Source organism: Engystomops pustulosus, chromosome 3, assembly GCF_040894005.1.
Source record: "Engystomops pustulosus chromosome 3, aEngPut4.maternal, whole genome shotgun sequence".
Taxonomy (NCBI): domain Eukaryota; kingdom Metazoa; phylum Chordata; class Amphibia; order Anura; family Leptodactylidae; genus Engystomops; species Engystomops pustulosus.
The window spans coordinates 133,048,498-133,064,973 of NC_092413.1; the positions used below are offsets into that span (position 1 = coordinate 133,048,498).

The 16,476-nt window shown below is 40.9% G+C and overlaps 1 protein-coding gene and 1 long non-coding RNA gene across 5 annotated transcripts in view; one reads left to right on the forward strand and one right to left on the reverse strand.

The window, feature by feature from the left end:
• Positions 1 to 16,476, reverse strand: part of COL19A1 (collagen type XIX alpha 1 chain) — a 553,058-nt gene that overhangs the window by 376,493 nt on the left and 160,089 nt on the right. The window lies entirely within an intron of this gene.
• The window catches only part of LOC140121952 (uncharacterized), a 29,318-nt gene continuing 24,940 nt past the window's right edge, over positions 12,099 to 16,476 (forward strand). Inside the window, exon 1 of the long non-coding RNA XR_011854227.1 lies at positions 12,099 to 12,174. This is a non-coding gene — a long non-coding RNA (uncharacterized lncRNA). The remainder of the gene's footprint in view (positions 12,175 to 16,476) is intronic.

The following is a 16,476-nucleotide window of genomic DNA, read 5'->3' on the forward strand; positions in this document are numbered from 1 at the left end:
GATATTAAATAAACTTGAAGATTTACTCTAGTTGGTCATGCTGGTGGAAACCTTCAATTTCTGAAAATCTTACAAAAATGTCACATAAAATATGCAACACAATTTTTTGAAAAAATGTTAGAAATATAAATGTTACAACTGTTACAAATATAGTTGTTCTATAAAAGGGTTTTTCCCCAAGAGTCCTGGAAAAGCCTCTCAGGAATCTGTCTCCCAATACCAGCAATAGATAGGTCTATAGTTGGAACTGTGACCCAGAACAGGGTAAATATACTAGAAATCCCAGAAATCTTCTTAGATCTAAGTACATCACACAAAATGTAAATAATAGTAATCATTAGAATGAATATCATTTTCTTAAGGCTTCAGTATAAATAAACAATATAGACATTTAAAAAACTATTCAAAAAATTTTATTATGGTCAAAATAATTTCACAATTAATAGATATTTATCTCATAGTATAACTTCTGGAATTGAGGTCAGGATTGGAGGTGACACCTCTACTACAGTATAAAACTGGAGGCTGATAACAATGGATCACAAATGACAATTGTGATGGTCACATCCAACCTCTCCCTCCCTCTGTATGTAGTGACCTCTACACAGGTCATGGAGCATGTATGCAAAGGTCTCTTTATTAAGTTGTTTTGTGTGATCTTATAACATTTGTAGCTGTTTACAGACAGATTTGCTATCATATACCTTATCCTTTAAGTATCATATCCGATAGATAGATAGATAGATAGATCGATCCTTTAGGGTATTGTCTTTATCCTGTTGTTTTACATCTACCAACTACTGCCAAGTAGGTAAAAGCATAACTGAGAGATCAAGAGCGCCCTTGTATTTCACTAGGTTTGTGCATTTAATCCATCCTGTTATGACAAGGGTATGAAGAAATGATGGATAGTCACAAAGAGATCCATCTCTGTTGAGAGTTACTAATACAGTGCTGACTTAGCAAAGCAGATGACAGAGATTGTTTGTGGTTAAGTAGAACATGTCCTATTTTTCTCTCTCCTTGGGACATCGTCCACCAGGAGGAGCAGCATACATGTCTATAAGGCCTTCATCTGAAAATATTCATTTATTTTGTACACAATAATCAAATATGAAGGCAGAATAAAACATATGTGTGTATATATGTGCATTGATGTTATAACTGAAATATACCTATACAAAGGCAAAAAAGCACTGAAATAAAGAGAAAATGGTACATATTAACCCACGCAGAAACACATTTAGCTTTACCATGCATTCTTTTAAAAGGAACATATTAGTGAACAATATCATATAAAACCAAGACTATATATAAATGATGCATCAACAAGTGTTATAATGTGAATTCACCAACTTATATTTGTGAAATTGATGGCAAATTAATAAATATACTATAGATCAAGTGTGTACATTAAATTAATATCTAATAAAATCTTTTTATCATAGAGTGAATAGCTGTTAATGAATTAGAAAGCATATCTGAGCAAATCCAATTTATGCAAATAGTACCTCAAATTCTCCATCTGCATCTAGCCAAGCCTACTGCTCATGCCTATGCCTCGCATGCATAGTAAAGGGAACCTGTCATTTTCCCGAAACACATGTTGCAGAAGCCCAACATAGCTGGATGGAAAATGTCTTTCTGCCTTTTCTGTGCATTTGCATTACACAATACTTATGGGTTTTAACTTACCTTACACCCTGACAGAACAGTCCCAGAAAATAAATGGGAGAGGGCAATAAGTAGAATTCATTGAGGGCCCATTACGTAAAATTAACTGTGGGCCCACTATGGAATTGAATGGGGGGAACAGTATTAAAATTAATTGGGAATGGAAACAGAATGGAAAATTCACTGGGGGACCCAGTATAGAAAGTGAATGCACTTGTGCATCATGAAATTTGTCAAGTACTGATGGAGAAAATTCACTTTTAATCCATGTGGTAAGGAACACCACAATGTCAGTGAGGTGGGAGGATAATGCCAATGTCAAAGCGAGTACCCCTTTAACTGGGATTGCTCGCTCTACTGCCCCTCAATTCTGTAGTGTTGCACATACGATGTGTACACTGTGTGTATGCACCACACGGCACCTGGCAATAAGCATTCACATCACATGTACAAATCATGAGGAAATCTTGGTAGTTTTAGATGCTACAGAAATGCATGGAAGCTTGAAAGTAGAGACGTCAATCACAATGGAGGGGGCGCACTGAACTTTACTTTGGAACAGAACGTGACAAATAGTTATAAGGAAAGCAGATTATATTCTACACAAAGTACTACTGCTAATTTACTGGGGCAATCTTAGCTGATCCCTTTAATAATTTGGGGTGCTCTCTTTAATAAAAGAATCCAATAATGTAGGGAAACTATTTTTAATTTTATAAATAGAGCCACATTGTATATATCAGTGATGGCGAACCTCCAAGACCCACTTATTTATCGCAGAGTGCCAACACAGAAATTTAATTTGTGATTTATACACCCTTCTCTGTCAAAGCTTTCATTGATACCATCACCCTGAGGACGCCAATAAAGATGAAAATAGAAGAAATTTGGAGGATCATTATAGCTTCGCTCCAGGGTCCCATAAACAGGAAGAATTGTCAGAGTGGCAGGAGCTACAATGATAATCCAGATCTGTCCACACCTTCCCACTCCTCCGGTAGTCCCAGGCAGCCCTGTCACTTTAAAATAGCTCTGTGCACAGCAAGTCCTGGCCTGTCTGGGACTGCAGGAAGATTCCTGCAGTCATCTCTGGTGGTGGCCTGAGTGCCCACAGAAAGGGCTCTGAGTACCACCTCTGGAACCGTGCCATAGGTTAGCCACCACTGGTATATATGAATTATTTAAGGGGTGTTATATGCACATTAATAATTGGAGGAATTGTATGTATAAAATAATAATGGCTCTACATATAAAAATTTATCAGGACATGTGTAAAAAAAAGAAGCAGCACTGTGTATAAAGAAAGAGTATGAAGAGTGTTATATAACACATTCTTAAGTATTGGCACTATCCAGTGGATATTATACTGTAAGTAACTGTTGTATTTTAAGTGTTTAGGTGACATCTTCTGTTCAGGAGATGAAGACATCTGCCAGAAGATGTCACCAGTGAGGTACTAGTCCCCACTTTTGCCTGGGTCATATCAGTATTGTATTCACTGACTAACCTTCTAGTGCAGTGGTGGCGAACCTACGGCACTGGTGCCAGAGGCGGCACTCAGAGCCCTTTCTGTGGGCACCCAGGCCATCACCCCAGCATGAAGTTCACCAGACAGGACTCAAAGAATCTTCCTACAGAATCTTCCTACAATGATAGGCGAATTTGCCCTCCTCTATTCAACTGCATTGGTGTCTTTAGGAGTCTGAACAATTGAAAGTTGTCAAAGAACAAGGAGAAATACATTACTGCTTATATTGCTGTGGTGGCACTTTGCAATAAATAAGTGGCTTTTGGTTGAAGTTTGGGCACTCAGGCTCTAAAAGGTTCGCCATCACTGTTCTAGTGTAAGACAGCTCTCAGCTTATATACTTTTATATTCATAGTGACTTGCCTATGTGGTGCGAGAACCCCAGATTGGGGAAGTGATTGTGAAGTTTTCCCCATTTTCTTATTGGTATGTTGATGTGAACTATTAACACTTAACTCACTTAACACAGCCCACAAGCAGAAAGCCTAAGAAGACAGGTATGATTTGGATTAAATGTGGTGGAGGCCCCTTGGTGAAAAAACTGGTGGGGGCCCCCAATTAATGCCACATAACAGTAATGCCTGTAAATGGACACTGAATACATTATAAATAAAAGAAAATTATTTATTTCTATAATAATAATAAAATCACTTTATTGTTCTCAAAGAGGAACAGTTATTGCATGCTACTCCTTAAAAAGAACAATACAATAAATAAGACAAATATTAATACATAAATACTCAACCAGATAAAACATAATTAGAATTATCCCTAAAACATAATCATAATTTGTTCTATATTAAACATCATACAATTACTGCATACAGGTTTTACCATCACTATACAATCTAATAGAGAATGGAAGAAAACTGTTCTTCATTCTATCCTTTTGCACATCCAGTGATTATATCTACCACTAAATGCAGTTTGCTGACCAGCTAATATGTCATGATTCAGGTTTCTCAAGTCCCTTATAGTTTTACTAAACCTGCCGAGCACTCTATGTGTTTATTCAACGTTACCTCCCTGGACTCCATCAAGATTGCTACCACAGACCAAGCTTTCCTGACCTGACTATCCAGTCTAGACCCATCACAAATTGTGATTCCTGTACCCCATGCTGAGGCTGTAAAAATAACAAATTTTCACAGATCAATAAAACTGTACAACAAGCGACTGAAAACTTTAAAAGATCTGAGAGAGCGCAAGCAGTACAACCTGCTTTGAAATGTCTTCCCCTGTTGATTAACATGAAATAATCAACAGGAGAATTTTGTATCTACATAAACCCCCAAGTACTTATGTTCGACTACAAGCTCATCTATACAAACAGGTAGACACACAGCACCCCTTTTTCGCCCAAAATCAATAACTAACTATTTAGTTTTCCCAAAATTAAGCAGTAGCTCATTTTCCTTACATTAAATTGAAACTTCATCTTTATTATGGAAACATGTTCAATTCCAAAAGGTAAAAAAACGCTTATGTCATGTCAATTGACTGCTACAGGGTAGTAGATATAGCCTGGCTTGACTAACGTGTTTCTAGTGTCATCCGACATCCGCCATGATTAAAAGTGTCGGATGATGCTAGAAACGCATTGGCCGAGCCAGGCTATATCTACTACCCTGTAGCAAGCTATTGCCATGGCATAAGCGTTTTTTTACCTTTTGGAATGGAACATGTTTCCATAAAAAGATGAAGATTTCATTTTCTCTGGACTTGGACGCTGGATTAATTGCTTCCTATCCCTTAGTACAAACGCACCTGGTCCGTGTGGAATCTGTGATGTGCATCAAACAGAGGCTGTATCGAGTGAGCTTCTACAATCTTTTTTTAATACTTTTTCACAACCTCATTTTGAAGCATTAAAGAAGTGTCATACAATGCAGCTGACAGTTGTATGTACACAAGTACCAAAATGACCGCTGTAAGCTTCAAAGGTCTGTAATACGGTCTAAGTGCAACTGCTAATAACTCAATATCCTTACTGCAAAACTCTGACCTAATAGTTACATGATCTAGCGCACACAAACCATTGTTAACATAAATTATTATACCTCCTTCCTTCTTCTTACCACAAGAACTACCCCCATAGCACAAACAAATCACAGCTAATCGAAAAACTCCTACAAACCACTAGCAAAGAAGGAAGGAGAAAAGGATTAATGCCTCTCTGAAATAAAATACATGATACTACTGTAATACAAGAAATAATATTAACTGAACTGAATGGGTGACATCTATCAGGGCTTCTATGCCAAAAAACTGGCGTAGAAGCCCTGAAATAATCACTAGTGAACCACGAGAAATGGCGATTATTTTCTCCTTAGCGCCAAGCCAAGGGGGATGAAGGGGGCATGAAGTGAAAGTCCTCCGGCTGCAGAATATTTCTAAGTGAGGTAGGGACCTGGCGAACAGATATACATTGCGCAGCCCGGCCAGCAGATGCAGTAAGAGGCCAGAGGTTCCTGATGTATCCGGCAATGTTGGAGGGGCAGGTACTTCATTAGAGAACGAGTGCCAAATTAACCTTTATTAATTTAGTATCTGTAATCGTACCGGCCCAAAGAATAAAGAAAAAGTGTCATTTAGAGCGCAGAATACAACCCGTAAAAACAGAGCCCACAAGAAAAGGCCACAAATGTGGTTTTTGTCTATTTCACTGCACGTGGGATTTTTTTTCCAGCTTTTCAGTATTTTGCATGGAATATTAAATGGCACCACTAAAAAGTACAATTTATCCCACTTATAACAAGCCTTCACATATCTCTGCAAATGTAAAATTCAAAAAGTTATTGCTTTTGGATAAGGGGAGTAAAAAACAGAATAGCAAAAAAGAAAGTCATGTAAGGGTTAATACATGGGTTGTGCTAAAAATGGGCATTTCATCTTTCACTTGTTTTGCATGACATAAAATTTAATTGATAACCTCACCGGGACTTCCTTCTATAAATGCAATTAAGAAGCTTGGAGACACTGCAAGGATCTATTTTTGATTTCAAAGAAGATCAAAAAAGCATTAAAATAAAAACCTGGGCACATTTTTATAACTTTAAATTGTCCTTTCTTTCCATGATGTATAGACATATATATATATATAGGTAGCATTGAGCTGAAGCCAGCTAAAATGTTCTTGTGTTTTATTATTCTGTTTTATGAAAGACATGTTTTCCTGTTGTGTATTATAACAATGTAAATGAATATTTGTAACTGGGCCACACAGAACAAATACTAGCATTTCCCATTCAGTGGAGACATTCTCCTGTGTATTGCTTATACTGTACCTGTTTTTCTATAGTAGCATTACAGTATTGGCTGAAATATGATTATGTAAGGGGACTCAGGTGCAACCTATATTCCATAGACAGTCCATCACATTCTCAGACAGATACCTGTTTCGTTAGATAAAATACTAATTTGAACCTGGGATGTAGAAAGCATTTTATTTCCTTAACTTACTGAAAGGAGAACAAGGTAAAATTGTATCTAGGACAATCATATTTCACAAAGACATGAGGAATTCCTGGTAAGTCGGTGACAGAAATATGAGACAGAATGGCATGTATACAAGGTATAAACTTTTAGATCTAGCATAAGAAAGCAGCCAGATGTGAAGTTTGGCTTCTGTAAATGTGTAAGCTAATTTATTTACAAAATGTAGTGGCAAGTAAGAACCATAGGAATTGTGTAGCTACTTTAGGATCTGGGATCCCTCCTGACATGTTTGTTCAAGTAAAGAACCAGACTTATATTTTACCATTTCACTATTATTATACCAACTAGAAATGTAGGCATCAACTAACAAATTATGCCTACATTTACCAGTATTCCCCCATTATTGATTTCCAGCCTGTGATGTATCCGTAAATATTCAGGAGAAATAACAAAGGAATATAACAAATCAGAGTAGAGAAAACGTGTAGACTAAATAAGGTCTAAAATTTTTATATAATTGGGGATACAAGTGTTTCTAAAAGACAAACGTGCCAGGAGAGGTGAAAGGTAATCTTCTAGTATGATCTAACTACAACAGCATGGTTTTTTTGAACCAAATAGAGAACAGTACATTGGTGGGATTTATAACAACTCTGATGAGTCTGATGTACTTGTTTTTGCACCAGAAAAATCACGCCCATAGTTGAACCATTTTTGCGCCGTTTGTTGCTGAAAAAAATGGCACAGAAATGGCACAATAATGAACATATGACTTTTTCATTTCCAAAACAAGCACATCAGATCCATCAGAGTTGTTATAAACCCAAGGGTGCACATGCCATGAGGTAACTTTTGGATCTAGCCATGGGCGGCGCCTCCTGCTGGTTGATGTGGGGCGGTTTATTCACGGCTACTACTGGGATATGTCACTGTAAAATATGTCTGAATGGCATGTCCTGGTTGCAAGTGACTACAGAAAGATCAGTCTGTCCATAAAGGGAACCTGTCATCAGGAGCCGTTTTTCTGGCTCCCCCATGTCCCCATAGAGAAAAATGTGCACATTGCCAAAGTGAATTTGTAATAAAAGTGGCTTTTTCAGATAAAAAAAAAAGTTAAATGAAAGTTTACCTTTCTCTCTGCAGAGCAGTGTCCTATATCCCAAGGGAGTTGCCAGTGAGAACCGTCCCCTTCCCCCCCTTCCCCCCTCGGGAAACTACTCTGTCATGCATCTATTTTAAAAAGAAGGGAGATAGGTATTTTAAAATTTGAAATAGATACATGATGATGTGGTTTCCCGAGGGTGAGAGAACCACTGGCCCATGGGACACAGCACACTGCTCTGCAGAGAGACAGGTAAACTTTCATCTTACTTTTTTCATTTAATCAGAAAAATCCAGTTTTACTATAAAAACACTTTGGCAAAGTGCACACTATTCTAGAAAATGGGGTCCTGATGACAGGTTTCCTTTAACTACAAGCTGGGGCCTCCACCATGTTGTCTCCCTCCTTTATCATCAGGACCCCATGCTCTGAGACACTGCTGGAAAGAATGTCTGTGGCTCCATGGGTGCAACTAGCCTTTCTGCTGCAAACTTTAGAACGATGACCCCCCCATCTGAAGTATACAGTAGGATGCGGTGCAAATACTCTAGCCATATCCTTACACCAGAGGAGAGAATGCAGACAAAATATACTTCTCAGTGGCAACATTTCATATTCCATGCTGTTCTACCAAGAAGGTCAAAATAAATTTCATATGCAGTACAATTTAAAAAAACACAATTGAACAATTTTCTTACAAAAACCATAACTCCATGTGATTTGTAACCAGCACTGGGTGTCCTGCATTGTTTACATGAAAAACACCGGACCTTGTGTAACCCCACCAACTTAGCCCTGCTACACTCCACCAACCCTGCCCTGCTACACCCCACCAACCCACCCTGTTACACCCCCCCCCCGTTACACCCCACCAACTCAGTCCTGCTACACACCACCCACTAATCCCTGCTACACCCCACCAACCCAGGCCTGCTACACCCCACCAACCAAGGCCTGCTACACCCCACCAATCCAGTCCTGCTATGTCCCATCAACTCAGGCCTGGTACATCTCATCAACCCAGCCCTGCTATACCCCACCAACCCAGCCCTGCTTTACCCCACCAACCCAGCCCTGCTTTACCCCACCAACCCAGCCCTGCTTTACCCCACCAACCCAGCCCTGCTGTACCCCATCAACTTAGCCCTAATACACCTATCCAACTTTGATATCTTCCTGATGTTGCTGACCAAAAGAATAAAGGGGAGCATGGAATATTAAATGGCAACACTGAAAAATACAATTTCCCCCGCATACATCACACATCTCTGTAAAAGGAAAAATAAAAAATTATGACTTTCGGTGAAAAATTGGTGCAATTGTGTTTTTTTTTTATTGTACTGCATATGGAATTTATTTCAAGCTTCCTGATACACAACATGGAATATGTTGCCACTGAGAAGTATAATTTATCTCTCCTTTGGTGTAAGGACATGGTGAGAGGAATTGTACCATATCCTACTGTATACATCGTAGCCTCAGGCAGCAGAAATGCTAGTTGCACCCCTGGATAAGCTCCTCTCCCCCACTATGTAAAAAAGCAGCCCTGGCACACAAACATCACATGCACATTCAATATGCCCCCTCTCATACCCAATATAAAATCATATCATTACAGTATATTCTTTTATACTTCTCTCTACATAGCTGTGTAATGTGAAATCAGAAGTAAGGGTTATGTACACTGGCATTAAAATATTACTTTTGTTAGTTATGTATTAATAAATGAAAAACACCACAGTGGTATGATTGTGCATTAAAAAGCAAATGATAATTGCCAGAGTTAGGCTAAAGGTTAATAGGGGATCAAAACTCATGAACCAAAGTGGATTCCCTATACTCTCAATTATGTGGAGTAGTCCCCTTTAAAGGAGTAATAAAGTGCCCATTGCTGTCCTATGTTAGTGTTGTGTGATTTTACATTGTATTCTATTTGACTTAATTCTGGGTAAATTTGTGGTTTTGTTTCTGCAGTTTGCTGCTCACTGGTTACCCTGACTTGTGCCTTATTCACCTTGCCGGCATCCATATGTGCACTTTAAAAGTAAAAAAAAAAAAACAATGGGGCAGATTTACCTAGCTGCCTGAAAGTCAGAATATTTCTAGTTACCCATGGTAACCAATCACAGCTCAGCTTTCATTTTACCAGCGCTCATGAATATTTTAAAGGAGAGTTGTGATTGGTTGCCATGGGCAACTAGAAATATTCAGATTTTCAGACAGCTTGATAAATCTGCCCCAATATCTCAATCCTCAAAAAAAATATGCAAAGATAAATCAGTCTAGTCCGGTATATATAGGACTTGCTGGATCTTCCTGGATCTTTCCTAAACACCCTATTTTACCCTTTTATACAATGAAAGTCATAAAAACAAAGTCAGTAAAAAAGGATTTTTTTCCGGGAGCTTTCCAGTAGATTGCACAAAATGTTATATGGTGCCGCTACAAAGTTCAATTTGTTCCACAGAAAGTAAGTTATCAGTGAAATTTAAAAAAAGGTATTGCTTTGGCATGGTAGAGAAAAAGAACAAAAACAGAAAAGGGATAGGGTGTTACGGAATCAAATGTAAACTGTAATATATAGGTTTGTTCTTAAGTTGAATTTGTATGTAAGTCGAAACTCTATATTTTATAATTGTAGATCCAGACAAAATTTTTTTGCCTTACTGACAATTGGAGTTTCAAAATTTTGTGCTATCATGGGACCAAGGATTATCAATAAAACTTCATTACAGACACCTTACAGCTGATGATTGCAGCCTAGAACTATAGTAAAGCATCCAGAGAGCTTCACAGAGGTCACAGTGGGCAGAGGGGTCCGTCTGTAACTATGGGTTGTCTGTAAGTCGGGTGTCCTTAAGTAGGGGACCGCCATATACATGTTAAAATACAATATGCACTGTGTATACAGAAATAGTAAGTTATTTTATGGTAAATAAATCATATTATAAATCAGTTACAGCAAAACTATGATTTATTAGGTAATTTTAATTATAATAATCTGTAGACCACAGCACACTAAAGCTTTTCAATGCTCTAAAAAAGAACCAAAAGCCGTAGGAAAGAATAACAAAAAAAAAAATATTGATATCACATAAATGATAATCCTGAATCTAGATATGAAAATAGGAACACAATGTCTCAAACTAAACATGATCTCAATCTGAGTAACAGAACAATAAGAGAATGGCAGCAACAACTGCAAATTCATATCCGTGACATCAGCCAACGTGTCTCAAATCTCCGAAAAATTTGACACAGCTGCTAAGGCACTTGTAAATAATTAACAAGTCATTCCAAGCTGAAGAAAGGTGCCCATCTCAAGAAATCAAAACCTATTTGCAAAGCTTAACAGATACTACAGATAGTCAAAAAGGGCTATTTTCGGAAATGCAGATGATAACACCATGAAACCTCTTGAAGCTGGAATTATCTTGCCTGAAGCTTTAGGTCCCTCTAGAGAGGTGCAGAAACCAAGTCGTTTCATATTACTCTTCTCTTTATAGTTTAATATGGATATTGGAATTTGCATTCCTATAAAAGATAGCAGCTCCAGTAGTAGAAGTTTGCCAGAAGCATAAAATAAAATATAAATACTTGAATCAATTTCCAGCCATGACGGCTCAAAAAGCAATTTAGCAACTATTGTGGTATTCATGTGGATTTGATAAATGGTGTATTGCAGTGTACTTCATTCTGATCTATGGTGTTACAGTGACTTATCTCACATTCTATTGCATTTCTAGGAAGTGTAGCCTTTAATTCTCATCACAGGGCCACATAATATATTACCTTATTAATATCTCATAAGTCATACATTGTACACATCTTATTGGCCTGGTGGTATCAAATGTCAATCAAAATTATTATAGTAATATATAAGATCTTATCATACAGTATATCTTTATATATTTTGAAACTGTTAAAGGCCACCATTTAACTTGATAGATCAGTGTATGGAAAATATGTGCACTGTACATTTTGTCTTACACCATTGATTTGGCTAACTTACGAAAATCCAGAATTCATTTTTACTAACCCCTTTGGGATTCTTCTTATTTTGGCCTCAAAAACACAGCCCCATTTTTCAACTCTGCCATGTGTTACTATAGGTAGTGATAACTTTGTTACACATTAATATATCCAGGAGATTTTGAGATTGTTTTCTATTGACATATTGTGCTTCAAATTATTTTAAACATCTTTGGTGTTTAGTTATGAAAAAACAGATAGCTCTAAAATTCTACTATTCAAGCAGACAGTCTTTCCACCCAAATTAATTCACAACTTAAATTTCCAAATGTCTCTTTATGTTGACATAGATTATTTTGCATCCTCTCATTTTTCTAGGATGTTATGAGATTTAGAATTTGGGTGCGATTTTTGAAATTTTTGGGAAAATCATCAAACCTGAGGCACCTGCATCAGAAAGGTGAGTAAAACTGTTTTTTTTTTGGCTGGGCAGGGAGCTGCTGGTTATATACAGGGGGCGCAGGCACAGCCTATATACGGGGTGGGGGCTATATACCGGGGGAATAGGTACTAGCTATATATGGGGGGAGGGACTGGCTATTTACTGGGGGGAAGGCACTGTCTATATACTGGGGGCAGGCACTGGCTATATACGGTGAGGAAGGCACTGGATATACATGGGGGGCTATATACTGGGGGGCTGGCACTGGCTATATACTTTGGGGCAGGTACTGGCTATATCCTGGGGGGCAGGCAGTGGATATATACTGGAGGGAAGGCACTGGTTATATAGTAGGGGGCTGTTTGCTATATACAAGGGGGCAAGGGCTGCTGGCTATATAAAAGGAAGCAGGCACTGGCGTTATACAAGGGGGAGGCTGTGACCAATGCATTTCCCACCCTCGGCTTATACTTGAGTCGACAGGTTTTTTGTGTAAAAATCAGGGGCCTTATACTCGAGTATATATGGTATGTGGGTTTTTGTGTATATGTGTTTTTTATATTTTATTAGGTTTTTCTAAAGGAAAAGAGTCATTTTAAGGACTGACTTATTTTTTTTATTTTTTAACTTATTTTTTGTTATATAGACTTATATTTGAATGCTCTGAAAGTTTGGATCCTTATGGTAAACAGCATAGGGGGGTCTGATATCAAGGGTAAAGTCCTTACACACTGCTACCCCTACTACTGACCTGTGGTTCTGCTGCTGGGTACGTCCCCTCCTCGGGGCCGCGTGTTGAAACGGAGCCTCTCAGTACCAGAAACTGCAGCAATGTTGGACTACATCAAAGAGGACCTGCAGAGGGGATTCATACACAAGTCCTCTTCTGTGGCTGGTGCAGGCTTTTTCTTTGTGACCAAAAAGAACAGGTCACTCTGTCCATGCATTGACTACCGCAGTCTTAACAAGGTCACAGTTAAGAACCGCTATCCGTTGCCGATGATCACGTTGTTTGATCGTCTTCAAGGAGCCAAGATCCTCTCCAAATTGTATTTTCGAGGGGCCTACAACCTCATTCGTATCCATCAGGGAGATGAGTGGAAGACCGCTTTTAATACCCGTAATGGACACCTGGTGATGCTGTTTGGACTCTATAATGCACCAGCTGTCTTCCAGGAATTCGTTAATGACATCTTTAGAGACTTGCTTTATGTCTGTGTTGTGGTCTATTTGGACAATATCCTGGTATTCTCTCTGGACCTTGAGACCCACCAAGTCCACGTATGGCAAGTCCTCAGTCGTTTAAGGGCCAAGCACCTTTACTCCAAACTTGAGAAGTACCAATTCCCTCAGCGGAGTATTCCATTTCTCGGCTATATTATCTCCGACAGAATTCTCCAGAGGGATCCTGCCAAGATGTCTGCGGTTCTTCAGTGGCCCCGTCCTGTAGGACTATGTGCTATACAGCGGTTTCTGGGCTTCGCAAATTACTAATGGCAAGAAAGGTGCAAACCCCCGACTCTGGCCTTCAGCAGCTAAGGAGGCTTTCATGAACTTAAAGTCTATGTTTTCTTCAGCTTCAGTTCTGGTGCGTCCTGACACAGAGAAGCCTTTCTATCTGGAAGTAGATGCCTCCTCAGTAGGGGCCAGTGTTGTTCTCATGCAGAAGGGTCCCAAAGGCCGAACCCTCACCTGTGAATTTTTCTTCAAGTCTTTCTCCTCCGCAGAGAAGAAATTATTCCATAGGAGATCGAGAAAAATTGGCGATTAAGCTTGTCTTAGAAGAGTGACTCCATAGACTTCGCCTGCACATCGTCACTGACCGTGGGGTTCAGTTTGTCTCTAAATTCTGGTGTTCTCTCTGCAACCAACTTCAAGTGAAATTGGACTTCTCTTCCGCCTATTAACCCCAATCTATTGGGCAGGTGGAAAGAGTTAATCAGTCCGTGGGCTTCTATTTGCGTCACTTTGTTTCTGCCCGTCAGGATTATTGGTCCACTCTGTTGTTCTCTTACAACTCCTTGGACTCTGCATCCACGGGCTCGGCTCCATTTTTTATTACCGTATATACTTGTGTATAAGTCGAGTTTTTCAGCACAAAAAATGTGCTGAAAAACGTCCCCTTGGCTTATACACGAGTCAATACACTTAAAAAATACTTAAAAAATAATAAACTTATATACTCACCCTCCAGTGGCCCCGATGTGCAGCGCTGCTCCCCCGATGTCTGCACGGGTCCTCTTCTTGCTTCCACGCCTGTCTTCTTTCGCTCTGTAACATGCACCCAGCACGATGTTACAGAAGACAGAAGATAGGCGCGGAAACCAAAAGACAAGCCGCGCGGACATCGGGGGAGCAGCGCTGCACATCGGGACCATCGGAGGGTGAGTATATAAGTTTTTTTTTTTTTAATGCTGGGCTGGCTGTATACTACTGGGGGCAGGCTGGGCTGTGCTGTATACTACTGGGGGCAGGCTGGGCTGTGGTGTATACTACTGGGGGCTGGCTGGGCTGTGCTGTATACTACTGGGGTCAGGCTGGGCTATGCTGCATACTACTGGGGGTAGGCTGGGCTGTGCTGTATACTACTGGAGGCAGGCTGGGCAGTGCTGTATACTACTGGGGGCAGGCTGAGGTGGCTGTATACTACTGGAGGCAGGCTGATGTGGCTGTATACTACTGGGGGGAGGCTGGGCTGGCTGTATACTACTGGGGTCAGGCTGGGCTGGCTATATACCACTAGGGGCAGGCTGGGCTGGCTGTATACTACTGGGGGCAGACTGGGCTGGCTATATACTACTGGGGGCAGGCTGGGGTGGCTGTATACTACTGGGGGCAGGTGTATACTACTGGGGGCAGGCTGGGCTGGCTGTACACTACTGGGGGCAGGCTGTATACTACAGGGGGCAGGCTGTATACTATAGGGGGCTGGCTGGCTATATACTGGGGGGGGGTCTGTGACCAATGCATTTCCCACCCTTGGCTTATACTCGAGTCAATAGGTTTTCCCAGTTTTTGATGGTAAAATTAGGGGTCTTGGCTTATACTCAGGTCGGGTTATACTCAAGTATATACGGTAATTATGGACTGCATCCTCACCCTCCTCTTCCTCTGCCATGTCATCGGATGTTCCTGCTGTTGAGGAATTGGTACAGGACCTGAAGACCATCTTGGAGCAGACTCGTCTTTCCTTATTACAGGCTTCAACCTGAACCAAGTCCCAGGCCGATAAAAGATGCAGGCCTCCTCCTGTCATAGCTCCTGGTGACAAAGTCTGTCTGTCTTCCAAGTATGTCTGGTTCAAGATCCCTGGCTACCAGCTTGGTCCTCGTTTCCTGGGTCCCTTCGAGGTGCTGAGTTGCATCAATCCAACATCTATGAGGTAAAGGAGCCTTGATATGAGGACTGTGAGGGGTAAGCGGTTCTTCTTGGTTGACTGGAAAGGATTCAGGCCGGAGGAGAGATCTTGGGAGCTCGAGGATAATATCCTGGACCAGGATCTCCTGCAAAGATTTCGCCAGCCCAGGAAGAGGGGGAGGTCGAAGGGGGGGGTACGGTCACAGGTGGTCCCTGCGACCCATATTACAGGTGGCGGGCTCACCCATGCCCCGATCTCCTTGCCAGCGCATCGCGCGCTCAACTCACCAGATCCTGCTCCATCCTCTTCGGCTGTCGGTGTGCATTCCCTACTCCGAGGGTGCACACGCTGGCTTCAGGAGATTTAAATGGCTAGCACACCACTAATTGCCTCTGGCCATTTTCAGGTAATCCATTTAACAATGCCTCTTCCTGCAAACCCTGCCGAATCTTTGGGCCTATGCCCTAGAGAAAGCTCTCCAGCGATGTTCCTGTGTCTCCTCCGTTCCCGTGTATCCTGCGTTCCTGCTCCTAAGTTCCCGTGTCCAGCATTCCTGTGTGTTCCCGTGTATCCTGCGTTCCTGGTCCTGTGTGTTCCTGCTCCTGAGTTCCCCTGTCCTGCCTTCCTGTGTTCCTGTGTCCCGTGTGCCTGTGTTCCCATTCCCATCTGCCTAGACCTCCCGTTGCTGACCCCGGATTGGACTTGACATTGCATCTCTGTCGCCTGCCCTGACCCTGTGCCTGAACATGAGACTGTCTTCCGCTAAGGTACCTCGACCTCGGCTGCCACCATGGGCTAGTTGCACCTGTGGAATGACCTGGTGGTAACCTGCTGCAGCGAGACCATCCTGCTTTGCGGTGGGCTCTGGTCAAGACCAGGTGCCACTGAGATTCCGGTCCTTGGTGTTGGCTAGTACCAGATTCCGGTGTGGTCCAGAAGATCCACTCATCCTGAATCCTGAC